Source organism: Pseudopodoces humilis, chromosome 30, assembly GCF_049639895.1.
Source record: "Pseudopodoces humilis isolate 2021_Gansu_Grassland_sample_001 chromosome 30, ASM4963989v1, whole genome shotgun sequence".
Lineage (NCBI taxonomy): Eukaryota > Metazoa > Chordata > Aves > Passeriformes > Paridae > Pseudopodoces > Pseudopodoces humilis.
Window position 1 is genome coordinate 2467935 of NC_142229.1, and position 27143 is coordinate 2495077.

General features: G+C 50.1%; 1 protein-coding gene across 2 annotated transcripts in view; it reads left to right on the plus strand.

Moving 5' to 3' along the window:
* Positions 1 to 27143, plus strand: part of UNC5D (unc-5 netrin receptor D) — a 94066-nt gene that overhangs the window by 13385 nt on the left and 53538 nt on the right. The gene's annotated exons all lie outside the window — the stretch shown is intronic.

Genomic DNA, 27143 nt, shown 5'->3' on the forward strand with positions numbered 1-27143 from the left:
AATGTCACAGACTGCCACCACAGGGTGGGCTCTGAAACCCTTCAGAGCCCAAACCCCTCTGAGGCAGCTCCAGAGCTCAGAGCCCTCCACAAGTCGCTCAGGATGGGCCCTGTCTAAACAATTTCTAAACCATCAGAATTGTATTTTTATTTTTATTAGAATTTTATTTCTAATTTCTAAAGAATTAGAAATAAAAACCTCCCAAGTGCTCTGGGGTTGGCAGCAATCCCATTTCCACGACTCGGGGTGGGACGGTGCCAACCCACGGGGACAGCCCAGGGACTGCTCTGAGGGGTGTGAAAAACCAACTGGGAATTTTATCTTCTCCCCTTTATTTGTGTTTCTGCCAGAGGACTGTGTCAAAGTTGGTGCTTTGCTGCTGTTTTCTGGCATTTTGGGGGGTTTAGGATGTTTTTAGGTTTAGGTCTTTTATGTTTTTAGGACCTTTCTGGTGTGGTAGCAGTGACTCTCCAGAAGCCAGTGCTGAGGGGACTTTTCCAGGTTTCTATTTTGGCTGAATCTCCCTCTCTGCCCCCTCTGCCTCCTCAGGCCTCTTGTTTAGGAATATTTGCTCTTTCTGATTTTTCTGCTCCTGGAGATTTTCCTTCCAGGTTGATTTTCAAAGTGTTTTCTTTGCTGTCCAGCTCTGAAGTGCTCTTCCAGCCCTTGGCACTGGACATTCCAGGGATGGAAACATCACAGCTCCTGCCCTGAGTTCCCATTGCCTTTCTCTTTCCTCGCTTCTTAAACTCCCTTTTTCCCCCCCATTCCTGGCTTTTTCCCTCCTCTCTTCAAGTGGTGTTTTCAGATAATCCCTAAAATTCATCAGTGCAGAAAAGGTCACTTTACAGGGTGCCTTTGGCTTAGGGACACAGAGGGAACATTGAAGCTTTGGGCTGAAATGCAGCAGGTTTGGGTCTGATTTTAAAAACTTTAACAGTGACCCGAGGCTTCCCTGGGCTGTGCCTGGATGGATCTGACCCAGGTAAAGCTGAACCTGGGATAAATCTGCCTTTCCAGCACTGCTTCAGCGAGCTGTGAGGGCCAAGGGTTGTGTTTAAATTAGTGTTCAGTTAAAATGTTTTATGGGTGCTGGTCTGAGTTCCTGCAAGCTCTGGCAAACGCAGGCAGTGCTGGGGTTTGCTCTTTATTTAACCTGGAAGGTGTCCTGAGGAATCCAGTCAGCTTCTTGGGGAGCTCTGGCAGTAAAACCTTCAGGAAACGGGGAATTTGGTGATTTACAGCGATATTTTCAGGCTGAGTGTTTGAGTTACCAACAGAAGCTGTGCCAGGGTTGGGTTTTGTGCTCGTGGGCTGTAAAATCTCCCTTTGCTGAGGCACAGAAACCTCTGCACACAACCCCAGCCCCAGCCCTGGTGGTTTTTAGGTTAAAACTGCTGGGCTGGAGCAGAGGAATTATTGATGGTGGAGGGAACAGAACCTTTCAGAGCTCAGGGCTGGGCCCAGCCCTGAAAAATCCCAATTCCTGCAGCTGCTCTGGCCTTGAACTCCTGGGTTTGTTGTTATTTTTTCTCTGTCTCTCTGTGTTCCCATTCAAAGCAGTGATGCTGTGGGAGGAACGAGGGGGATGAACACAGCTCTGAGTGCAGAAGGAATTATTGTCCTTAAAGAAGATTAAAAGGAAAATCGAGTGCTTGTCCAGGCCCCTTTTATCTGTACCAGGAGCCAATTACTTAATTCAAGATGAAATTGGGTCTGGGCAGTATCAGAGCAGTGAAAAGCTGCCCTGGTAACATCTGGTCTGAAAATTCACCTCTGGATCTGGATCCATTTTCTCCTCATTACTCTGAGAGGATATTTGGCACGTACAAATTGAAACCAATTAAAACACTTGTTGACCTCCAAAATCGTTATTTATTCATAACAATTGAAATTGCCCTTGCTTGTAATCTAACTAATAATTCCATTTTAAGTAATTGAAATAATCATTGAACTTAATTTAAAGTTGAATAATGTCTGTGGGAATAAATTGCACGAAACAGTGGTTTCATCAATAATATGTCAAAAGTCAATCAATATTTAGGTCTCGGAGCTCTGTTAATGGATGCTGATATTAAAAAAAATAACAACCTTCTTGGAGCACTGAGATTTCCTCCTGGTCTGAACCCCTGGGACAGCTCTGGCAGGGAGGCTTTGCCAGAAGCCTGGAAACAAAGTCCTTGATTTTACACTTCTGAAGCACCAAAGCACCTCCAATATTAACGGCTCAAATAAGGGAGGAATTCCAGAGGAATCCCAGGGAAGGATTTGCTGACAGAAATGTCCCTCGTGGAGGGTTTGTGGATTTCACTGAAGATGGATTTCACGGGTAGATCTCATTCCCCCACCACAGCTCTGGAGGGAATCCCAGGTTTTGTTTTCCCTGCTGTACCCGGGTTTGTGCAGGGGAGAAGCGGCAGGAACAGGGGCACTGTGGCTGAGAGAAATGAGAGTTCCCAATCCCCTCTGTCAGAGCTGGGCAGCACCAGCAGCTCCTGCTGATGGTTTGTGGCAGCTCTGGATCTCCCTCCTCACCCAGGACAGTTCAGTGGAGCCCAAACCTTTCTGGGAACCATGGAATGTCGATCTGCTATCACCTGTGACGATCTGATGTCTGTAAAACGGTGTGGGGGGATCAAGATCCTGAGCTGGTTCCATAAATCCAGTTTATTCCTTTCTCTCCAGGTCCTGGGGCAGCTGCTCCCGAGGTGCTGCTGTGAAAGGGAGTGGAATTCCTGTGGGAGTGGAATTCCTGTGGGAGCCTGAGCCTGGGAAGGTGGGCACCATTCCAGGCAGGAATTCTGTGGAAGGCTCAGCCCTGAACTGGGTTCCGAATTTCCCTCCAGTGGAGCCCAGCAAGGGTGGAATTGTGGATTTGGGCTCCCTGGGGGGGACAGAGGCTGTGCAGAGAGCAGGGGCTTACCCCAGACTGCTGAAATCCCAGGGTTTCTCCTTGTGAGGAGATACAGCAGGGAAAGGCTGAGTTTTCCTGCTCACCTGCCCAGGGTTTGCTCCTGGCAAGGCAGAAGCTGCTGGGTTTGTGCTTCCTCGCCGGGGCAGTCTCCCCTTTGTGCTGGGGTTTTTTAATTTTTCTGGAGCCTTTCTGCCTTGTACATTGGCATTTCTCTCACTGTTGTCTCGCCCTCTCCTCGTGCCCTGCCGTGGAGCTTCTCCCTCCCTTTTGTCCCCATGGAAAATGAATGCTCAGGTCAGCTCTGCAGCCCGTGAGAAACAGCCTGGAAAACAACTTCAGATCAGCTGAGGTTCTGTGGTGCACTTGGGTCCCTGAACGCATCCTGCAGGAATTTGTCTTGCCTGGCTCGGGAGTTTCCCAGCAGGCAGCGATTTCCAGTTCGTCTGAAGCCTTGGCTCCTGTCCTGGAGCGGGCAGGTGGGGCTGAGGGATCAGAGCCTGCTCCAGGAACCTCTCCACTTCTGAGTGTCCCTTCCTGCCTTGTCCCTCTGCCACCTGTCCAGGACAGGGCAGGGAGCAAACTGAGAGGGATAATTCCATGAACACAGGGATTTGGGAAGTCTGGCTCAGTGACTGGAGAGTCCAATAACCCATGTGCAACAAATAAAGCGTTTTTTACTTTTTCTTTTCCTTTAATTGGAATGGAACTGAAATCTCCCTGCCTCTCTCTGCTGGGTCACCAGGACTGCTCTGGATTTTCCCTGCTGCACTGAGCAGCAGCCCTGGAATATCAATGATTTTTATGAGGAGTTGGGAGCTCTTCCCCCGACACCTCGGGGACGCAGCACCGGGTTCTTTGTAAACTCTTTAATGGCAACAATTCCCTAAATCAAAGCAATCTGCGCTTCCCCATTTACAATTTCATTTCCAAGCACTAAAGCCTCATAAAAGGGTTTACAACACGGAGTCTTTGGCTGCTGTGAAGTTATCCAGCAGTGGTGCAGTGGCATTATCTTCAGTGGAGTATTTTATCTTTAAAATTATAAGGATTTGTTCTGCTCTCTTTTATGCAGAAATAGAATGCTAACAGATGTAAAGTTTATTTTTAAACTTGGCTAGGGGCTGAAAAAGCACATTTAGTGGAGGTGTCATTTGGTGCTCTGAATATATTTCAGGCTTTAATAGTAAAATATTTCAAAAAAATTGCAGAGCTGATGATTTCTGTGGTGGAGGTGACACCGAGGGTGGACACAGAGAGTTCCCTTCCAGGGCTGCCCTTTCCTGCCTGGATGTTGCTGGAGAAGCAGGTTATTATGAATTATTATTATTATTATTAATAATTAATAGGAGGTGTGAATGCAGCCATCCCTTCCAGGAGGTGCAGCCTCAGGATGTGCAGCTCTGGGTGCTCCCAGATTTTGGGCAGGAAAGCAGCACTTTGGGGGGTTATTTTTTCCCTGGATTTTCCCTGGATTTGTGCTGCCAGGGCAGGCTCTGCTCCCCTTTGCAATGTGCTGGGTGTGAACATGGCCCGTTCCCGTTTTCCTGGAGAAACCTCCACGAGCTCATTGCCTTTTAAAACACCTTTTCCTCCTTTTCAGCCTCAGTGTCCCTTTTAGGAGAACTCGCTGCTGTCCTGGGAGAGGCTGAGCTGCTGTCCCCAGCTCTGCTCCAGGGAATCCTCCCCAAACCCCCCGGGACCCCGAGGAGGTTTCTGCCCCTGGGGAGTCGCTTTTCCACCAGGAACACGGAATTTGGGGATTTTGGGCGCTGCAGCAGCGGCTCCTGCTCGTCCCTGCCGGGCCCTGGGTGACCCAGGGGAGCTGGGAAGGGCCATCGGTGTCCTCAGCTCATGCCCAGCTCAGCTCCCTCCTCCAGCAGGAGATGGGGATTCCTTTGAATTTCATTTCATTTCATTTCACCTTGCTTTTAAATTGTGTGTCGGGGCTTTGGGAAGGTCCTGGGGAGCGCAGAGCCGAGCTGGGTTTGCTCTCCCCCTGAGCAGGGATTGGGGTGTGAAAGGTGAAGAATTCCTGCCACTGACCCTCCTTCCTCCCTGCGAGCTCCAGGCTGGCACTGCCCGTCCTGCCAGAGGAGAATTCCCGTCCTGCCTGACCTGGGGGAGGCAGGGCCGTGTCCATCCCTCTGCACCTGCCTGCAGGGAGCAGGAAACCTCCATCCCAGCTTCTGGGGCAAATCCCCATCCCAGCTTCTGGGGCAAATCCCCATCCCAGCTTCTGGGGCAAATCCCCATCCCAGCTTCTGGGGCAAATCCCATCCCAGGTTTTGGGGTAGATCTCATCCCAGGTTTTGGGATAAACCCTCATGCCAGGTTTTGGGGCAAATCCCATCCCAGGTTTTTGGGGTAGATCCCATCCCAGGTTTTGGGGTAGATCCCATCCCAGGTTTTGGGGTAGATCCCATCCCAGGTTTTGGGGTAGATCCCATCCCAGGTTTTGGGGTAGATCCCATCCCAGGTTTTGGGGTAGATCCCTATCCCAGGTTTTTGGGTAAATCCCTGTTTCAGGTTTTGGGGTAGATCCCATCCCAGGTTTTGGGGTAGATCCCATCCCAGGTTTTGGGGTAGATCCCATCCCAGGTTTTGGGGTAGATCCCTATCCCAGGTTTTTGGGTAAATCCCTGTTTCAGGTTTTGGGGTAGATCCCATCCCAGGTTTTGGGGTAGATCCCATCCCAGGTTTCAGGAGGAAGGTCAGGCTGTGCAGTGTGTCACTGCAGGCCCCACGGCAGGGACAGAAATGAGACCCAGCCGGGGCCTGAGGGTGCAGAACAGCCGAGTCTCATTCCCAGAGCTCCCATGGTCAATCCACTGAAATCCCATTCCTTGGGCAGCAGTGGCCACTGCCCATCCAACCTCCCCCTTGCTGGATTGCATTTTCCTTTCTCAGATTCTCATGGAATAGACCTTTTACTTTTCCAGGTGCACACTGCGTTTCTCACACAAATAGATCCTTATGCAAACTGATTTTCATTCTTGGAATCCTTCCCTCATGGGAACTCATCAGGTTAGCTGTTAACTCAGCTGAAACAGCAAGGCCTGGTTTTATAATTATTTATTTTATTATTATTTATTATTTTTTTGTGTTTTCTTTCACAAGGTTTTACCTGTGTGCAGCTCTGGGACCTCGTGCCAGAGCTGGGCTCAGACCCTGGGGCTCACCTCCAGCAGCCACGAAAGGTTTTCCCCCCAAACTGGGGATGGGAAGGGTTTTCTGAGCTGCTGTGGGGTTTTGGTGGTTTGGGTGTTTTGGTTGGTCTGGGGGTTTGAGGGTGGGTGAACTTTAATTGACATTTATTATTCCTGTAATATTGTTGGTGCTGCCAAGGCTGGGGAGTGTCACATTCTGAGGGTAAATAGTGACTGGAAACAGGACATTTTTGGTGCTGCCAAGGCTGGGGAATGCTGCATTTTGAGGGTAAATAGTGACTGGAAACAGGACAGGAGTGCTGGCTGGCCCTGGTGGTGAGGGGACAGTGAGGGACAAAGACATTTCCCAGTCCCAGCAGATTTCAGGAGCCTGAGATGGGCTTGGGGCTCAGCTGGTGATGGGACTGGGATCATCCAGCCTGACTGGCTGTGACAAGATAAAGAGAGATTAAGGAGGGAGGGAATTGTGCTGTGCTGTCCTTATCAATCCCTCATTTCCAGGCTTTAACACTCCGAGGATTGAAGCTCATCCTCAAGGAGAAAAATGGTGGGATCAGTTTGGACTAAGCCCATCTTTGTCTCCTCTAAGAGCTCCTGAGTGGGATTTCAAATAGAAAATGAGCAAAACAGGGATTTTATCAAACCCCTGGGGTTTATTTTTAATTTTTTTTAAATTTTATTTCTTAAATCCAGGCTGTGGCAGGCCTGGTGTGTGGTTCTGGGAATCAGAGCCGAGGGGGATGCTGCCATTCCTCGGGAGCCTGGCTGTGCCCAAATCCTGCAGTTTCTCTGGATTAGTGCAGAGTTTGCTGTCTCCAGCCAGTGCTGGCTGAGGTTTTCCCGTCTGTGCCTCTCCAGGTGGCTCAGGTGTGTGCTGTTCCCCACCCACCCAACAGGAATTTTTATTTATTCCTTGGGAAAACACTCCATGGTCCACATGAGCTGCTGGAGCTGCACAGATCACAGCACAGGTTCACTGGAGGGTGTCACAGAAACTGCAGGGACTCCAAATGAGCTTTAATCGTTGTGGAATAATGGAAATTATTTGTTATAAGTGACAGCGACCCCAGCAAAGCAGGGGAGCTGCAGGGAATGAGTGCAAGAGATGCAGAATTTCCTGCCTTGGGATCATCCCCAGGCCTCTGCCCCAGCCCCAGGGGCTGCAGGGTGGGTGAGATTGTGATTAAAGCCCGGTGTTAATTGCGGATCCCAAACAGGAGAGAGGCAGAGAGGAGCACTCAGCTGTCAGCTCCCAGCCCCTGGCATATGGTTCCATTAAGATAAAGGAACAAAAGGCAATTTACAGTAACAGATGGGCTTGAACTCTTGCTGGAGCTGCTGAATACTTTTTAATTTTTAATTTACAGCGACTCTTTCATACAGCATTGAAGCAACTCCTCTGTCGTGTTCTTTTAGCATCCACTGCTGGGGAAGGAGCGTGTGAGGAGCTCCGTGTCTGCCCAGGGATGGAGCAGGCAGAGCCGGGCAAGGCTGGAATTCTGGAGCTGCAAAACACCGGGAGAGAGGCTGGGAGTGCAAATCCTGCTGGGAAAGCTCCAAGCCCACCTCTCACGGCACGGATGGTGCAGGAATTAGCTCAGGTCTGGCCCTGGTTTTGTCACCAAGCCCCAGAGCTTTTGCCCCGTGTGCGGATTTGGGGATTCCAGAGTGGAAATCTCCCACAGCTGATGCCGTGTCCCAGAGCCAGACAGAGCCCAGGGAGGGGCTGGAGCAGGGCTTTAATCTCCATCTGGTGGCTGGGATTGCCATCCCTGCAGGCTCGGTCCTGCCTGGGACAGGGACTGTGCCAGGAAAACAAAACTGGAGCTGGATCTCTTCCCTCCTGCAAGGGGCTCCAGGACGCCCAAAACTGTTTTTTCCTTCTTTAAATTCAAAATAAACCTGGTCAGGGGTGGGAGAAGCAGAACATGGATGTGGGCTTGGAAAAGGCCAGGAAGGCTGGCAGGGAAGCTTTGCAGGTGTGGATACCCAGGAATGATTCCCATGGAATTCCTGGGGCTCTGCAGGTGCCTCTGCCCAGGTTGGGGTGTTTGGCCCTTTCCTGCCTTTCTGGAGGAATTCAGGAACATTCAGGAATGTTTTTGAGTCGTGTTTCTGTGGGCTGGGGATTGCTGAGCTCAGGGGAAATGCTGGGACACCAAACCCATCCCACACCTGAGGGTCCCCGTGGGCTCAGGGCTCCCTCTGGATATTCCCTCACTCCTGGCAGGGGGATCCCACTGTCCTGAAAACACAGGGGCCCTTCCCAACCCCAAATTCGGGTCCTAAATGTAAGGATGAGGATGGGGCAGCAGGGACAGGAATGTGCCACAGCAAGGGCTCTGAGACGTGAATTAAACAGAATTTATTTGAGCCCTGGAAACGGGAGCTGCTTATCTGTCTGGGACAGGGTTAGTGAGGATCCGGGATAATCGGGAACAGAAGGGAGCAGGGAAGGGAGAACCCTCACTCAGGGAGGGGATGGTGGAAAAAAACCCAGCTCTGAGCTCAAGAAGGAAAAACCTCCAGGCTGTGGGGGTGCCTTTTAAAAACATCTGTTTAAAAACATAGGACAGACAAAATTAAGGGGATAAAAAGCATTTTTATTTATTGAGGATATTTATTTATTGAGGGATATTTAGGGCAGACCCCAAGGGCTGCACCCAAAATGGACAGCAGGTCACGGGTTTCCCACTTTTATAAGTTTGGTCCATTGGCACATTGGGGTTAATCTCCCAATTCCAGCTGCAGGGAATGAAGGGATTTCCCCCAAGTTTGCTGCCCCCAGCTCCCTTTTGTTTGCATCTCTGGGGCCTGAGGCAGTGAGGTGTCCTTGGCTGCCAGGCCTGGAGAGGAATTGCTGTGTCTGCCCAAAGTGGGGAAGCAGCAGCTGCTGCTGGGTGTGGAGTTTGGAGTTCCACACTGAAGAGCTGCAGGGTCACAAATACCTGGGAAATGGAAAAGCTGAAACCCTGAGGCACTGGGGAACTGGAATCAGCAGATGGAGGGTCAGGGAAGAGGGAAGGGCTCCTGTGGCAGGGGAGAAAGGCGTTGTGAGAGTTCCTGCAGCTCTGGAGGGACATTCATTCCCGGGAAATCGCTCCAGAGCTGCTGAGTGAGGAGTGGAGAATGTTTCCAGGTACCCCAGGAGCTGGCTGGGATAAAAGTTGATGTTCTCTGGTGGGAATCCAGCCCTGCAGCTGGGCTGGGAGCACCTCGCAATGCATTAAAAACTCTGCATTAAAAACTCTTGGCTGCCATGCCAAGGGGAAAGAGGGATCATTTCCAGCTGTGATTTCCAGCACCACTCTCTGGGTACAGGATCAGTAGCTCTGCCCTGAGGAGGAGCAGGCTGGCTGAGGAAGGCAGCTTGGAGCTGCTCCCTGCCCCGTCAGCACAGCCCCTGGGCGGTGTCAGCACGGAAACTGCCCCGAATTCCAGGGACAGCCAGGGATAAATGAGGATTGTTCTGTTTCCTTCTGTCACCACCCCTTCTGCCATTGCTGCGGAGCTGTGGGAGCCCTTTCCCCACGAGAGGATGAGATAAATCCTCCCACTGCAGAGCTGGAGCAATCCATGAATGTTCTAATTGAGCAGGTACCAAACCGCCCTTGCAGTGTCCCCATCCCCTCAGGAGCTGGGACCAGCCTTGGCTGCTTCCAAACACCCCCAGAATCCAGGAATGGCTTTTTTCTCTGGGATAGGAACTGCGGCTGCCTTTGGAAGACCAAAAAAAAACCAAAAAAACCAAACCCAAATCAGGAATTGTGTGGATAGTTCGGGAAATAATGGAAAGTTTCCCAACTGCTGTTGAGTTCATTGTGTGTTAGTTGGGCCCAGGAGAACAGCCGCCACCTCCTGCAGTTGATTATGCAAATGTGGATAAATATGTGAATACCTATTCCAACTTTTTATCCTCTGCAATCTAATGTCTCCCCTGACACAATACTCTCAAATTATCTTCAGTGAGTAATGACTTGCATTTAGCATTTTACACCAAACTGTCATATAGATCATTTTCCGTAATACTTTACATAAATTAGGAATCCTCCCCCATGGAATGTGTGTGGCTGCCGGAGAGGTTTTTACAAGATTAAAAGTGCAAACAACACAATTCCGGTGTAATTTGGAAATCCATGAGCGGAGTGAAGTGGGAAACGTGGAGGTGACAGCAAATTACGCTGCCATCAGTCAAAACCCTGCAGGAGCCCTTTGGCTTTCCCAAAATTGGGATTATTGCCGTTGGTGGGGCGGGCTGGTGGCTCGGGGTCATTATCCCGGGAATTGTTATCCCTGGAATTGTCATTCCGTGGCCCCCTGGCTCTCTCTGGGAGCTCCTGCGCTCACCCGAGGCAGGTTTGGGGTCTGTGGGGTGGAGGGGATGATGCTGAAGGAGGGAGCAGGGGCTGGGCTGGGCAGACTGGAGGTGCCACCCTGTGTTTGCTGGGAACGGGACCCCACCAGCCGCTATTTTCCCCCAAACCAGCTAAATGTGGCTGAATCATCTGTTCCTTTGAGAGGCAGTGGGATTTTTGTTTCCTGTAATTATCATTTTAGCAACTTTCGGTGCCAGGCTAAACTTCACTGCTCATTTTCCCTGCCGGGATTGGCCTTGGGACGAGCTGGACCTGCAGGGTTTGGGGCCATCCCAGCCCCAGCCGCAGCTCCAGCAGCCCCAGAGCCGGATTGTTCCAGGATTGTTCCAGGATTGTTCCAGGATTGTTCCAGGATTGTTCCAGGATTGTTCCAGGATTGTTCCAGGATTGTTCCAGGATTGTTCCAGGATTGTTCCAGGATTGCTCCAGGATTGTTCCAGGATTGTTCCAGGATTGTTCCAGGATTGCTCCAGGATTGCTCCAGGATTGTTCCAGGATTGCTCCAGGATTGCTCCAGGATTGTTCCAGGATTGTTCCATTCCAGCTGCCTCAGGGCTCGTCAGGAGGCAGAGGAAAGCACCTTTATGTGTCTCGGTTTGGCACTGATGAATATTAAAGGCAGCAATTCCTGTCCCTGTCCCTTACCCGCTGTCCTGGCAGGAGCAGCTTTATTGCCACCAGCACAGGTGACATTTCACAGGGACAATGCAGGGGCCATAAAAAGAGGAGTTTTAGGAAACAAACAGGGCCAGGCCATCCAAATTCTCCCCAGGGCGGCCGTGTTTCGCTTTCCCTGTTTATGCTGCTACAGAGGCAGAGATAAAATGTTTATATTGCTTTTAAGAAGAGATAAAAAGTGCTGGGAGTGGGACTGCTGCCCAGGGAATGGCAGGAGCTTTAGGTGGTGCAGCTCCAGGGCCTGGGATCTTGTCCTGCAGCCCAGACAAGGTGAATTTATGCTGGAATTGATTCCTCCCCTGGAACAATAACCGCTGTTCCCCCAGCTCAGTTGGGATTTTATTAACCACGCTCCTGGCCCTGCAGCAGCTCCCAGCGCGAGGGCAGAGCAGAGGGCAGAACAAATCCCTGCCCAGCAGCTGCAGCTCCAACAAATTGCTGTTTTGGGGCAGGAATGGCCTGGCAGGCTCGGGCTCGGTGGCTACAAAGTGCAGGGGACACGGGGCCACTTCTGGTTTTTGATCACCCCCAGCTCCCCTCCTGCCTCAGCCTCTGGAGCACAAAGTTCCTGCTCAGGGGTTGGGGAAAAGGTTATCCAGACACAGCCAGGAGCCACCATCAGGATCATTTTATGGTTTTTTTCTTCAAAAAGCACTTTTCTCGCTCCCCTGACGATGCCACTGCCGGTCAGAGAGCCGTGCTCAGGTGAAAACTCCCGTTCTTGAGCCAAAGAAAGAGCAGACAAGAGTAAAACCATATCTATTCCAAACAAAACTGATTTAAAATCCAGAGTTTCAAATTGAAATTGGATAAAAATGAGAAAGAGGAGCTTTGTTACTCTGTCACTCTTTGACATCACAGCCACTCACAAAAGGAGCAGTCCATTGTTACCTTAAAAACCAGACTCGATCCAGTTTGCATTTGAGGATTTTTATTGTAATTATGTGAAATTTCTCTGCCTTGCTCTCAGAAGCTCCAGCCAGAGACCAGCAGGACCTCATTAAAGATTGCTGAACAGTTTTTTTCCCCTCATTTTGCTACTTCCCTGCTGCTCCTTTTATCCCTTTCCCCCCGGTGCTTGTCAGGAGTTGTGTTGTGCATGGCTGAGCGTGGCAGGGCAGCACGTGGCCAAGGGAAAATTCTCCTTGAGGCCTCCACAACCTTGAATTTATGGCTGGGCTCTGCCAGCGAGCCCAGAGCCGGGCAGGGGGGGCTTTCCAAAGGCTTTGCTGCATCCTGGCTACGCAATTCCAGACAGGGAATTTTCCATCTCTGCTCGGAGTGGGATGGGAGCTCTGCCCCGGGCTGGGGGATGTCCATCAGCCATGGAAATCCCGTGGATTAAGGATAATTTTGCTGCTGTTCCCTCTTTTGGTCTGTTCCTCACGCTGTGCTGATGGTTAAATTCCCCCAGAACCACCCAAGGAATTGCCACCTCCACCCTGGAATTCCAAATGGAGTTTTCCCGGGGAAACCGCTGCTGCCCACCGTGGTTGTGTTTAATTCCAGGGAAAAGCAGGATTCCACCTGCTCTGGCACCCACTCCTGCTCCTCACCCCTGCAAAGCTCCTCGCTGCCAGCTCCAGGCTTTGGGATTCACATTCCAGCACTGGGAATACTGGATGTACCTGACGAGGAATTGCTGCTTGGTTGGGCTTTTTGAGGTTTCGCTTGGGATTTTTTCAAAGCTGCTTCCAGGTTCTCCTGACCAGAGAGCTCTTGGAAAATCCAACCTCTGAGCATCCTTTTTTCCCTCTTCTGCTTCATTTTATGGCCAGATTTTATGCCACCATAAGGAAACCTTATTAAACATTCTCCATCCAGTGCGCATTAGTTAAAAACCAGATCAAGGAGGAGGTGGCCAGAATGGAAAATCCTCTCAGCCCTGTAAGATCCCCTGCAGCAGAACCCCTTCTCCTGCCCGAACTGCTTAATTCAGACACAGGGATTTCATGGGGATATTTTTTCCCCTCGATATTATTCTTAATTAGCCCTCAAAAAACGAGACAGAATGTGCCTTTTGGGGCTCAGCTCAGGCTAATTAACAGTGTCTTCCACCAGATTTTGGGCTATTATTGCACTGCTGCTTCTCCCCGTAGGACACACATCCCCTGTTTGTGTAGTTAAGACTCCATAAAACCATAAAAAGGGCTGAATTTTGAACTCCAGAGTTTTCATAGCCCTTTTACCGCTGGAAGAGGAGCAGCAGGGAGGTTTGAGCTGAGTGTCTGAGGCTGCTGCAGGGAGCTGTGCCTGGAGATCCATCCCCAGGATCACGGAGAGTTTCATCCCAACGGAATTTATTTATTTACTGAATTAAAAGCCCAGCAGGCACAGCCTGGGTGGTATTTCAGCACTTTTTATCGACTCCTGCTGCTCTGCACTAAAGCCCTGCCTGATGGAGGATGATGGATGGGCCGAGGGCTGGGCTTTGGCAAAGGTGAAATCCATCAGTGCTGATTTATTTATTTATGATTTCTTCTCCTGGCAGAGACAAAGCAGCTCCTGCTGGGGCTGGGGGTGCCCAGGGGGACCCCGAGGCCTGGCAGGGTCTGGCTCGGCGTGGGAACGAGGACAGGGCTCAGGTTTAACATCCAGCCCAGTGCTAGAGCCGGTTCTGGACGTCCCTAAATCCCAAGATCTGTGTATTTAACTCCTGACTTAAATAAGACACAAAACTTTCCACCAGAGTGGGGCTGGCTGTGATTCCTGCGATTTCTGGTTTGTACTCAAACACCAGAGTCCCCAAATGCTGGCTGGGAGCGCCCAGAGCGGGACACTGCTGGGATCTGGGGTGATCTGATCAATCCTTTATTTGTGTTTGATGAGATCCTGGTGGCCAACGGTGCCTCCTGCACCCGTGGCTTCTGCTTCCCGCAGGAAATGATGGAGTTCTGTGACGAGGAAAATGACTCAAAAATGTCACAGCACGGCCCTGATGAGGCCTGGTGATGTTAATCACATCACTGTTTTCTAACCTCACGTTTTTAAGTTCAGCCCAAGGGAACACCACTCATTTTAGCACGTGTGCAAGAGCAAAGACAATCTCACAATCTCATTTTTACATGAAATGTGTCTCTTTTGTACCTGCTGATTTCTCGAGATCCAGAACGAAAGATGTCTGGATGGAGTTTAAATGTTTTTATATCTCCTTTAAAATCTATAAACCACATGTTAAGCACACGTGAGATCTGTCAGTGCCCTGTTCCTTGATGCTTTCAGATCTTTTTAGTGAGTCTTTTTTTATGGAAATGTCGATTTTTATCTCCATGTTGTTTATCTCCTCCTCGTTTCCAAATCAACCCTTGCCGTGATTTTGGCTATTTCCTGCAGCTCATGATTTCATAAATTCCTGTTCAGGCACTGCTGTTTCCCTGCAAGACGAGATCAGAGCTGTCAGACTTGACAAATAAATCTCCAAGTCTTGGAACAAAAGGGCTCCGAGTCCCCAAGCAGGCTGTGAGCACGGGGTTAATAACGCTTGCGAGAGGATGACTCAGGCAGCAGGGAAGTAACAAGTGATTTTATCATGCTGCAGATATGAAAAGGATATTGTTCACAGGGCACTGGAGCAGGGCTCTTGAATAATTCCAAGTTCTTCCCAGAGCTTTTCCTGGCAGATGAGCAGAGCGTGGGGGCAGAGCCCAGCTGGGGCTGTTGGCTGCACCCGTGGGGTTCTGCAGGGTCTGAGCGGGGCTGGCACATCCCGGGGGTGGATTCCTTCCCTCCCGAGGCTGGAAGGTGCTCAAGGAACAGGTGGAGGTGGAGGGCAGCAGGTTTCCATCCAGGGGCAGTTCTGGGACAGGGTAAATGATGGATGGATGGATGGATGGATGGATGGATGATGGATGGATGGATGATGGATGGATGGATGATGGATGGATGGATGGATGGATGGATGGATGGATGATGGATGGATGGATGATGGATGGATGGATGGATGGATGGATGGATGGATGGATGGATGGATGGATGGATGGATGATGGATGGATGGATGGATGATGGATGGATGGATGGATGATGGATGGATGGATGGATGGATGGATGGATGATGGATGGATGGATGGATGGATGGATGGATGGATGGATGGATGATGGATGGATGGATGGATGGATGGATGGATGGATGGATGATGGATGGATGGATGGATGGATGGATGGATGGATGGATGGATGGATGGATGGATGGATGGATGATGGATGGATGGATGGATGGATGGATGGATGGATGGATGATGGATGGATGATGGATGGATGGATGATGGATGGATGGATGGATGATGGATGGATGATGGATGGATGGATGATGGATGGATGGATGGATGGATGGAAGCAGTTTGTTGGGATGAGATTTCGGTGTCAGCTCCTGGGACACTCAGGACATGTCTGTGAGGATGATTCCTGCTCAGCAGCTCTTTGGGATGGGTGGGAGCAGTTTGTTGGGATGGGTGGGAGCAGTTTGTTGGGATGGGTGGCAGCAGTTTGTTGGGATGGGTGGCAGCAGTTTGTTGGGATGGGTGGCAGCAGTTTGTTGAGATGAGTTCTCGGTGTCAGCTCCTGGGATACTCAGGACGTGTCTGTGAGGATGATTCCTGCTCAGCAGCCTGTCCCTGTCCAAGGCACGGCCCAGCAGCATTCCCAAGGCTCTTTAGGATCAGTTGGCGTTTAGAAGTGAGATGAAATCCTCTCCACTTTGTTCTGCCTCTCAACAAAGCCCGGGGATGCCTTTGTGTCTGACAGGCCGTCTGAGCTGCTGAGGGAGGCTTTGTACATCATTAATAACAAATTGTCACCGGTGTCCTTCCTCTCTGTTCTCCGCTCCCAACACGAGCCACGGGACCGTGTGAGGCTCGGGCAGAGCTGCTCCCACCAGACAAAACGCTGAGGGCTCCAGCCCCAGAGCAGATTTACCCCCCTTTGCTGGAGGTGTCTCCTTTAACTCGTGCATGTCCCAGGGACTGTGCACTGCTGTGCCTCGCTCTGCTCCCCGCAGTGCTGATGGCGGGATCCAGCTGGGAAGCAGCAGGAATTGGAAGTTTTCCAGCATGGACACATTGCAGGGAGCCTGTTCTGTCAGAGCAGCTCCCCGTGCTGCTGCTCCCGCGGGGAAGGCACAGGGAGGTCGGAGATTCCAGCTCTCCCTCGTGTGTCCCAGTCCTGCCCTGAGCAGAGCTGGATATTCTGCCAGGGGTGGCGGCGGCCGGGGGCTCAGGAACCCCAGAGCACAATTCCCAGATTAACCAGAGTGGGAAAGGAGTTCAGCACAAGCTGTAAGTCAAGCACATGCTTCAGTCCCATTGACTTTTTAACAGCAGGCTGAGAGCTGAATCAGAGCTAAATCAGAGCTAAATCAGAGCTAAATCGGAGCTGAATCGGAGCTGAATCGGAGCTGAATCGGAGCTGAATCGGAGCTGAATCGGAGCTAAATCGGAGCTGAATCGGAGCTGAATCAGAGCTAAATCAGAGCTAAATCAGAGCTGAATCAGAGCTAAATCAGAGCTGAATTGGAGCTGAATCAGAGCTAGATTTGAGATAAATTGGATCTAAATTTGATTTGAATCAGAGATCAATCAGAGCCAGATCAGAGCTAAATCAGAGCCAGATTTGAGCTAAATCAGAGCTAAATCAGAGCTGAATCAGAGCTGAATCAGAGCTAAATCAGAGCTGAATCGGAGCTAGATTTGAGATAAATTGGATCTAAATTTGATTTGAATCAGAGATCAATCAGAGCCAGATCAGAGCTAAATCAGAGCCAGATTTGAGCTAAATCAGAGCTAAATCAGAGCTGAATCAGAGTTAGATCAGAGCTAAATCAGAGTTAGATTGGAGGAAGTCAGAGCCAAATAGGAGCTAAATTTGAACTGATTCAGAGCTAAATCAGAAAGAGATCAGAGCTAAATCAGAGCTAGATTGGAGCTGAAGGGGAGCTGAAGGGGAGGCTCGGGCTGCTGGCACCAGCTCGGGTTATCTGTAGCTCTCACCCAGCGCCAGGAAGGGAAGGCTCCAGCCAGGCTTGGGCTGCTGCTGCAGGAGCCGAGCCAGCCTCACCTGCAGGAGCTCCCCAGAGGAGCAGCAGCGAACTGAGAACTGGGACAGCATCCAAAAACCAGGTGTGGGCTGGGAGTGCAGCAGGGTGTAAACATTCCCGTGGGGAATGATGGAACCGGGGAAAAACCGCTGGATCGACAGCCTGATCTCCATCCTGAGCGCCGGGCTGCAGCGGGAGCGGCTCCCAGAGGAGCTGGATCCTCACCCACCACCGAGGCTGGCGTTTATTACCCCTGATAAACCCCACGTGTCCCAACACTGAGGAACTCAGCTGGAATATCATGCTCGGGGAGCTGGAAGGAGATGGATTTTAATGTCATACTCCATAATTTTTGACATGCTGGGGGGGAAAAATGGGAGTGTTGTGGGATGTTATTGCTGCTTTTTGTTCTGGTGAGTTGTGAGAGCACAGAGGTGGCCGCTCGCCCTCTTCCCCTGCCCTGGTAGGGACAAAAAAAAGCAGATTTTCATCAGGTTTCCAGCTCTGGGTGATATAACCCGCCCCAGCATTCAGTCCCAAGGTCTGTATTCTGTATTTCTGAGCCATTCTGCATCCAGCCCCTGGGCTGCATTACAGGGAGCGATGCTGCCTCTCCAGCCATCAGCCTCCACTTCCAAATTGGAATATTCCCACTCCTAATGGCACAAAAACCCCTGCAAATGGGTGCTTGTTCAACATAAAAATTACCAGCAATTTGAGGATAAGTCATGGAGGATGTAATGACTTGTATTACAAGGTTCAGGAAAATTGAAGTGTGAATTGGGATCTGAAGGGGCGGCTTTGTTCTCACCAGGAGCTCAGTCCTGAGCCGGACCTGAGGAAAATCACTGCCCTCCCTTCCCCAGAGCCTTTTATCTGCTGGAAAAGCTGTTTGGGCCGTGGTGTTCCCTTTCCCACGCAGAAAAGAAATTGGGGTTGTTAACTGAGCAATAGCAGGGGAAATTCTGATTTCATGGAGGCAAAAAATAAAAAGTAAAAATATTCCTTTAGAAATCAACCCAAATTCTCACCTTTAAAGTTTCCTCCAGTCTTAGGGGATAAAGGAGGTTCTCAGGATGCTGGGCTGGCCCTTCCTGAAATGCTGAAGCAAAAGGAGTTGGTGTTCCCTGACCCCACAGACAGGAATTTTTCCCATCAGCAAATGCTGGAGATCCCAAAGCTGGTGTCACCTGCAGGTCCCTTCATGGAGATCTGGAAAATTCTGTAGAATTTTTTTGAAATTCACAGAAAAAAATTCATCGTAAAAGCCTTGTAGAGATTCTGTGAAAGATCAGAAACAGCAATATTGAGTAAAACTGCTCAAAACCAAAGCGAGAATGGGGAAGGGGGAGCTGGGACACCGGGAAGGGCTTGGCTTTGAGGGGAGCTGGGGAAGGGAACTGGAGCTCTCCAAGGTGGGCCCGAGGATTTCGGAGCAGGGAATGCGGCTGGGAAATGAGGATCCTTTGGAATCCGTGTTTGCACCAGCTGGAAATCCGCCGGGTCTTTACCATGACAAAAGCAGCCCCAGCCTAAAATGCCCTTCTGTGTGAGAAGCAGCATGGAGCAGGATATGGAAAAGATTTCTCACAAAGTAGCTTGTGATTCAGATGGAAAATGTCAGGTTTTGAAAATTATTAATCTTTGTGCTGCACAAAGCCGTCAGCTGTAGGGGCGTTGGGTGTGGGAGGTTCCTGCGGGAGAGCGTTTCCAAATGGGGTTTTTTGGGGGCTGTTTTCCTCTTTCCCTTTGTTTTTTTGGGGGTATTCTTTTGTTCCTTCCCCCACGGGGGGCTGAGTAAACAGGCAGCTGAAGCTGCTGCTGGGGACAGTGCCAGGGAGGGGAGGGGAGGGGGTGACAGCAGAGTCAGGGGAGCGGCAGCACCCCGAGCGTGATTCACCGCCAGGGAAACGGAGCGCGGGGACAGCGGCAATGGCTTCGGGAATGGGGGAACGACTCCTGGGAATGGTCTGGGCAGGTTTCTCCCAGAAATGGGACTGGGCCGTGGATGAGCTGGGATGGATCTGGTGGCTCCGTCCTGCTCGCCCTGCAGGGCTCAGGGGCTCAACAAAATCCGCCTTTCCCATCAATTTCTGAGCGCCTTCCAAAAAACCCACTTTGTGTGGAGACCGGGGTCATCTGATGAAGCAAATGTGGCAAATCAGAGGGGGAAGGTTCCAGAAAGGGCCCTGGGGAAGCCCTGGGTGTCCCGGGGATCTGCAGAGAGCTTTTCCCTCCCTCCCACACCAGGGACAGCTCCTGGGGATGCTGGGGCTGGCTTTGCTCCCCCATTCCATCGGGATATCTCTGCTCCCAGTGCTTTATCCAAAGTCACCTGATGGGAAAGGGAAGAGTGAAAGAAGAACTGCAAAACCTGCCCTTATCCAAACAATTAACACCGAAATGCGATCGTGTCCTAGTGCAGAGAACAGCTGCTGGGAGCTACAAACATCAATGAATCCAAAGCCTCGCAGGTCTGTAAAGACATCATTTAACAACATGCATCACTATTTAATTTTAATTGCATGGAGGTTGTGTTTCAGGATTTATTTGTAGCTGAAAAAGCACAAAATGAGCAGCAGAACAGGCTGGGTGTGGAACCCAAAACTGCTCCGGTGCCCAGCTGCCCTCCTTGGTTCGCTGTGTTCAGCTGCAGCAAACACAACGTTAAAATATTCCTTAAACCTCACTTGTTGCTTTGATGGAATTTACAGAGAGATCTAAAAAATCTGTGGCTCAGCCTCTCTGCATGTGTAGAAAACATCAATTAATTGGATCTTTCCTGTTGTAAGGGACACTGAACACCTCATAAACTGGACAGAAATCCCAAATTTGTTTTGTAAGAAAAAACATTTTACATTTTACAGCCCAAACTTTGTTTAATTGCAGATAAAGGTTGTTTCCCCAACCACAATGAAATAAAAATTCAGAATATGAAGATCCATCATTAAATTCAATTTGTGCAAAGTGCAACAAGGACTGGAAATTCCTGCAAGTACAGGATTTTACAGGAATTGGGAAATCTGGGTTCCAAATCGTCTCCTCTAAACTCCTATTTAAATTGGGCACTGAATGTTGGAATTATGTCTATTAATACTTAATGGGCCCAATTTTCTCAGCAATTCAGAGTCACCTGAAGGAGCAGAAGGAGCTGAAGCTTTCCTCAGCCCAGATTTAACGAGCTCATCAGGGATGTAAGGCTCAGTTGTTGAGAGTTGCACTGTGATGTCTTACTCGGCCACTGAGTGTCCCTAAATTGTAATTTCATCGTTGATTATTGCTGTGCTCTCGAGCTCGCAGCACTGGAAGGAGGCCCCGTTTTTGGAGTCTGGTTTCTCACTCAGCCTGGCTGAAATGAAGCTGAATTTCTCTCTGAGCTCGTGTTGTGGGGAGTTTATTCCCAAATGAGCATTTCTATATCGCTGTCTCAGTAATTAAGATTAACTGAACCCAGATCTCATCAGGGACACCGCTCTGGGAACATGGCAGGAATCCACCTTAGCAGCAGGACATGAAATTTGGAGCAGGAGAGGAGTTAATCTGGGGAGTCCCCTCCTTGTCTCTCTCATCCCTTTCTGCTGGAAGTTTGGCAGCACCAGGAGGGGTTCGTGGTTTGAATTCAGGCTGGGAGGAGGCTCAGGGTGAACTCTGTGCCCTCCAGAGTCTCTGGCTGGGCAATAAATGGGAATTCTCATGTTCTGGAGAGAAATGCTCCGCGAGGTTCCGTGGCTGGAGTCGCTGAGGGCAGCGGGTTGGGGCAGAGCCGGGTCCCCAGGAGCAGGGCAGGGCCGTCCGTGGGGTCACTGTGAGGGGCTGTGCTGGGGCCAGGAGCTGCTGGGGGTCCCTGAGGGATGGGATCTCCTCTTCCCTCTGTTCCTGGGTCTCCCCGAGCAGAGACCACAGCCCCTGCCCCATCCCTGGCTCTCATTTCCTCGGTACCTTTATATAAAAACACAGAATAAAGGAGGGCAGGGATTCCCAGCTCGTTCCTGGTGTGTGGAACCAGCTCTGGCTGAAAACGGGGATGTGTGGGAGGGAAAGCTCCTCTTGAGTTGGGAATTGTCCCAGTGGAAGCAGCCGTTCCAAGGCCACAGTTGCCGGGTTCCAGGCTGGAATTTCCCCCTGGCAGGGCCCAGGTTGGAGTCTGATCCACAGCAAGGTTGCTGTGCTGGGGAGAAGTTTGATACTCCTCACACACCCCATGCTGGGACACTTCTGGTTGCAGATCTGTTTGGGATGCTGGAGAATCCTTTTTCCCTTTAAAGATTTATATTGCTTGCATATTGCTCAAAGGAAAAAAAAACTTAGATGTTAAATAAATGCATGAAAGATTCTTCAAGTTTTTAACCCACTTAATATTTAATAAATGTAATAGATCATTTTTATAAATAAGTGTAGCTCGGATATAAATAAATTCAGGCTCCAGAAGGGATTACAATAGGATGCACATTCATCTCTGTGGCACAGGAGGGGCCAGCAATGTTTTATCAACAAATTAATCCTCGCTGGGGAAAATAAATGCCCTCCCCTCCTGTGGCCAGGGACGAGGTGGTTGGTAGAAAGTCCCTTATTAAATTCCATGGAATTGGAAGCGTTCATGAAATGGTTCTGGCAGAGCCAGAGGAGAATGAAGGCCAGAATTTGTGGGTAAAGGTGGGATGTGTTAAACTCCCTCTCCCTTCTAGGAACAAAGGTGTGAGTGAGCCCGGAGCGGGAGCTGGGGATGGGAGACGGGAGGGAGGGAATGGGGCTGGGAAAGGGATGGGCAGGAGCAGCATCCTGGGTGTGCCAGCACAGGCACAGCCAGCAGGGCCTGCCCGGTGACACTCAGCTTTGGGTGACAAACGCGGGTGCGGAGCAGGGGGAAAGCAGTGCCAGAAATGTCTGGGGATGTCTGGGGAGCAGAGAGCTCCGCTGGGAGCAGGGTGAGCTCCCGGCAGGGACAGGAGGAGCTCCAGCCTTGGCTTCGCTTCCAGGGCCAGAGGAGAGCCCAGGGCTGCTCCCAGCTCCTCCTGTCCCTCTGAGTGCCCCCCTGAGCCCGGGCAGAGTTTGTCCCTTCCCCAGTGACCTCCAGGCTGACTCTGGGGCCAGAGGGAACAGAGGGAGCTCCCCTCTGCCAGCCCCGAGGTGATCCCAGCAGCCCTGAGCTGGAGCAGAGGTGACAGCCTCGAGTGTCCCACCCTGGAGATTTTCAACACCCAGATAAGCGGGGTTCGTGTGCCTGAAGATCTCCAGCACGCTGCTGGGCCAGGACAATATCCTGGATTGATTTCCACAACTTATCACACGTTCATTTTTTGGAGTTTCCACTGTGGAAAATCGCCAGGAGGGATGGATTTTGTCTTCCTCAGCTGGCAGAACAATTTTCCACCTGTCACCCAAATATTTGATGGGAAGGATTGCGGCAGAGCCACTGGAAGTTTATCCTTTAGATCCACGGGAAGCAGGAGGGTCTGGAGAAGTTAATGTGGGATATCAGGGGGTGAGAGGGAGCTGCAGCACTTGTGGATCTCAGCATGGGCTGGGAATTCGGGAGAGAGCACAGGAACACGGGAATGAGCTGGGCTGGGAATTTGAGAGAGAGCACGGGAACACAGGAATGAGCTGGGCTGGGAATTTGAGAGAGAGCACGGGAACACGGGAATGAGCTGGGCTGGGAATTTGAGAGAGAGCATGGGAACACGGGAATGAGCTGGGCTGGGAATTCGGGAGAGAGCACGGGAACACGGGAATGAGCTGGGCTGGGAATTCAGGAGAGAGCATGGGAACACGGGAATGAGCTGGGCTGGGAATTCAGGAGAGAGCATGGGAACACGGGAATGAGCTGGGCTGGGAATTTGGGAGAGAACACAGGAACACGGGAATGAGCTGGGCTGGGAATTTGAGAGAACACAGGAACACGGGAATGAGCTGGGCTGGGAATTCGGGAGAGCACAGGAACACGGGAATGAGCTGGGCTGGGAATTCAGGAGAGAGCACGGGAACACGGGAATGAGCTGGGCTGGGAATTTGAGAGAGCACGGGAACACGGGAATGAGCTGGGCTGGGAATTTGGGAGAGCACGGGAACACGGGAATGAGCTGGGCTGGGAATTTGAGAGAGAGCACGGGAACACAGGAATGAGCTGGGCTGGGAATTTGAGAGAGCATGGGAACAGGAATGAGCTGGGCTGGGAATTTGAGAGAGCACGGGAACACAGGAATGAGCTGGGCTGGGAATTTGAGAGAGCACGGGAACACAGGAATGAGCTGGGCTGGGAATTTGAGAGAGCACGGGAACACGGGAATGAGCTGGGCTGGGAATTTACAGATCCCTGGATCCCCACCAGAGCTCCCTGAGGAGTGCTGGGATTGCTGAGGGTTTCCTTGGTCTATTGAGAATTCACTGATTTATTGGGAATTCATTGATTTATTGAGAATTCATTGATTCATTTATCATTCATGGTCTCAATTAATCAGAGAACCCTATTGATGGTTCACTGATTAATTGAGAATTCATAGATTTATTGAGTGTTCATTGATTTACTGAGAGTTCATTGATTTATTGAAGGGTTCATCGATTAATTGAGTGTTCATTGATTAATTAAGGGTTCACTGATTTATTGAGGAGTTTGTTGATTAATTGTTTATTGATTTATTGAGGGATTCACTGATTAATTGAGGGGTTCATTGATTAATTGAGGGTTCATTCATTTATTGAGAGTTCACGGATCTATTGAGGGTTCTTCCTCACAGGGAAAATTGTAAACACCCAGTAAGAAATCCATTGTATTGTTGGGAAAGGGCATTTGAAGTTCATTAACGAAACTAAATCTGGCTTTGGGCTGTACAGCAGCCAGGAAGAAAATCAGGAATTCTGCTAAAAGCACTGAAAAAATAGGAACAAATGGAGATGAGCAAGCTGGTGTGGTGGAAGGTCCCCTGCCCGTGGCAGGAGTGGGATGGGATGAGCTGGGAGTTCCCTTTGGAGTGGATTTGTTTCTGGGTCTCCCATCTCTCCAAATTTAGTCTCTGCTAAATTCCCTGTCCTGGGGCCTCAGCAAATCCCCCAGCCAGGGGAAGCAGCAGAGGCATTAAAGGATTTCACGTGGGCAACAAAATCTGCCATTCCCATCAATTTCTGAGCGCTTTCCAAAAAACCCACTTTGCGTGGGGACCGGGGTCATCTGATTAAACAAATGTAGGCAAATCTCACCGAGCTGCTTTTCTGACTGAATAATGACTCAAATTTCATCATGGAAACCGTTCCAGGCATGAGGAAATTCTCTATTCTGGATCAGGCTTTTTATTTTTCCATGCCCTGACTTCCCTGGCAAGCTGAGCACACGTGGGAAAGGCACTTGAATTTCTTTGGGGGAAATCCTGGCTGCAGGGGTTGGAGGCCAGCAGGGATCAGCGGCGCTGGACACACGGAAAGGGAGGAATGTGAATATTTGGGATATTGGGATATCTCCAGTCGTGTTTCTGCTCCTGAATGGGCCTGTCCAAAGGAGGGGCTGGGATGTTTCCAGCTGGGAAAAGGCTTTTTCCTTCTGGATTGGGACAGAAAACATCCAGAGCAGCAGGGAATAACCCAGTGCTGCTGCCAGCATCTGTAAATGGGAAAAGGAACCAAAGAGGGAGGAATTCCTGAGCTGGACAAGGAGCTTGGAGGGAACTGGGAATGTTTGTATGTGGGAATGGCTCCTGCAGGAGGAATTGCTTCAGGGCAGTGCCATAAATCAGGGAAAATCCCAAACCCCAGCAGAGAGGGAAATCCCAAATCCCAGCAGAGAGGGAAATCCCAGATCCCAGCAGAGAGGGAAATCCCAGATCCCAAACCCCAGCAGAGAGGAAAAAAATCACAAACCCCAGCAGAGAGGAAAAAAATCACAAACCCCAGCAGAGAGGGAAAACCCAAATCCCAAACCCCAGCAGAGAGGAAAATCCCAAATCCCAAAATCCCAGCAGAGAAGGAAAAGAGCTCCCTCTGATCCCAGGGCTGCTGGATCAGAGAGGGGAATTCAGCCCCGTTTGGGAATTTTAGAGCTTTGTTTTTCTAGTACCAAAATGTGTAAAAGAAGTTGTGTTTAGCCCCTTGGGAAAAGTCTCTGCACAATTTATTGCCAGATTTATTTGTATTTATCATGAGTAACTTTGTTTGTTGGGGACACTTTAACTTTTGGTTTTGTTTTTTGTTTGTTTGGTTTGGGTTTTCTGATGCAGAAAGAATAATGCTGCTCACTTCAAATAATTCTTAATTTGAAAAGAAAAAAAAAAAGAGTTCAGAATTCACAGTTTTTCGCTGGTTTAAGATCTCGTTTTAACATCTAAATTATCCTAATCAGTTTTGAAATACTGACTCATCCCTGTCTGCTGCTGTCCAGATCTCCTAATGTGTTCTGACAACAGCAGTGTGTTTATTTCAGAGAAGAATTTAATGCTTCTTCCTAACTTTTTTTTTTTTTCCCCTCCTTTCTTTTTCATTTCTATTATTGTCATAAAAAGATTTAAAGTCCCTTTTGGCCTCGCGTGCAGAGCATAAAACACAAAACCCTTCCTGAAAGGTAATTTTCCAGGAATGAAAACCACAAGAATTGTGTGTCAGGCTTTGCTCTTCTGTCATTTGCTGCTGCTACAAAACGGCTTTTTTTGTGTAGTTCTGAAGGGCCTGAGTGCCAAAAACTGACATGGAAAACCTCAGGGATTTGCAGTCAGCCCCTGGGAAAGTTCCAGCAGCTTCTGGGGGAGTGTGAATTCCAGTTGGGGCACAAGAAAGGCGATCACAAGAGGAAGAGGCTTTGAGGTAAAATCCTGAGCGTTGAGGGCACTTCAGGAGAGGGGAAAATGTTCTTTATCCAGAAATGTTGTGCTGATTCCACCTGGGGCAGGAACATCCTGAAACGAGGAATTCAGGCAATTCCATTTGTAAAATACAGCAAGATCTGTCCGTGGGTGTGAGGGGGAATCATTCCTGCTTTGGACCTCGGCTGGATTTTCAAAGGAAAACGGCGAAGGGAAAAGATGCACCTGCATTTTCCTGGTCACCTGAGAGGTTTCCATCGGGAGGGAGCCACTCCCAGCCCCAAAATCTGCCTGACACCCAAATAAAGCCAGACCACTCAATGCAGACACAACCTGCCAGGAGAAATCCGCCGGGGATGTCAGTGGGGCTGGGATTGTCTCCTCTCCGCCTTGCCCTAAATAGCAAATTCAGTGGAATAACTCGGGGTCACTGGGAGTTCTCCAGCTGGGTGATCCTTCCGGACTCAGCTGCTGCTCTGCCTCCACTCCAGCACTGCTGGAGCCTTGGTGGGAGCCTGGGATTTCCAAGCCTCTCCAAAAATCTTATGACATTTTTTTGTTATTTCCTATAAAACTCGGATTTAATAAAGCCTGCAGGGACGCAGCGTTGCTGAAGACTGACAAGGTGGAAATTGGCATCAATGTTTGGGAGTAAAACGCTGAAAGTTGTGATAATATTTTGTAAAGCACCCTGAGAAGGGCTTGAAAGCACTGAACTCGTTTGAAGGTGGCTGTGATTCCCCAGCACAGCTCGGGGAGTGTTTGCACACAGAGCTCCGTGCTGAGGGACAGCTCTGGGATTTAATAGAAATAAAACACCGTTCTCATTAGTCTGGCATCTCCCAGACATGGAAAAGGTTTCATTTTCCTTCACAGCAACGCAACTTCCCTCTCACCCGCCTTAATTTCACTGCTTTGGGTTCGGTCACCTCCCTCGTGCCCTCGGCTGTTCCCTGTCTGATCCCAGCTCCCGCCATCCCAACCGGGTGTGCTCGGCGCTCTCTGCTCCTCCTGCAGAAACCAATCCCTTCTCACTCAGAACTGTTGCTTTCCTCTGAATTCCGGCCAAAAACTGACAAAGTGCTGAAATAAACCACAGCAGTGCCGGAGATCAGTGGGAATTTCCCGGCTTTGGCAGGATTTGACGGGATGGGAAGGCAAAGCCTCTGTTCCAGCGCCTCTGGAATTCGGGAGCG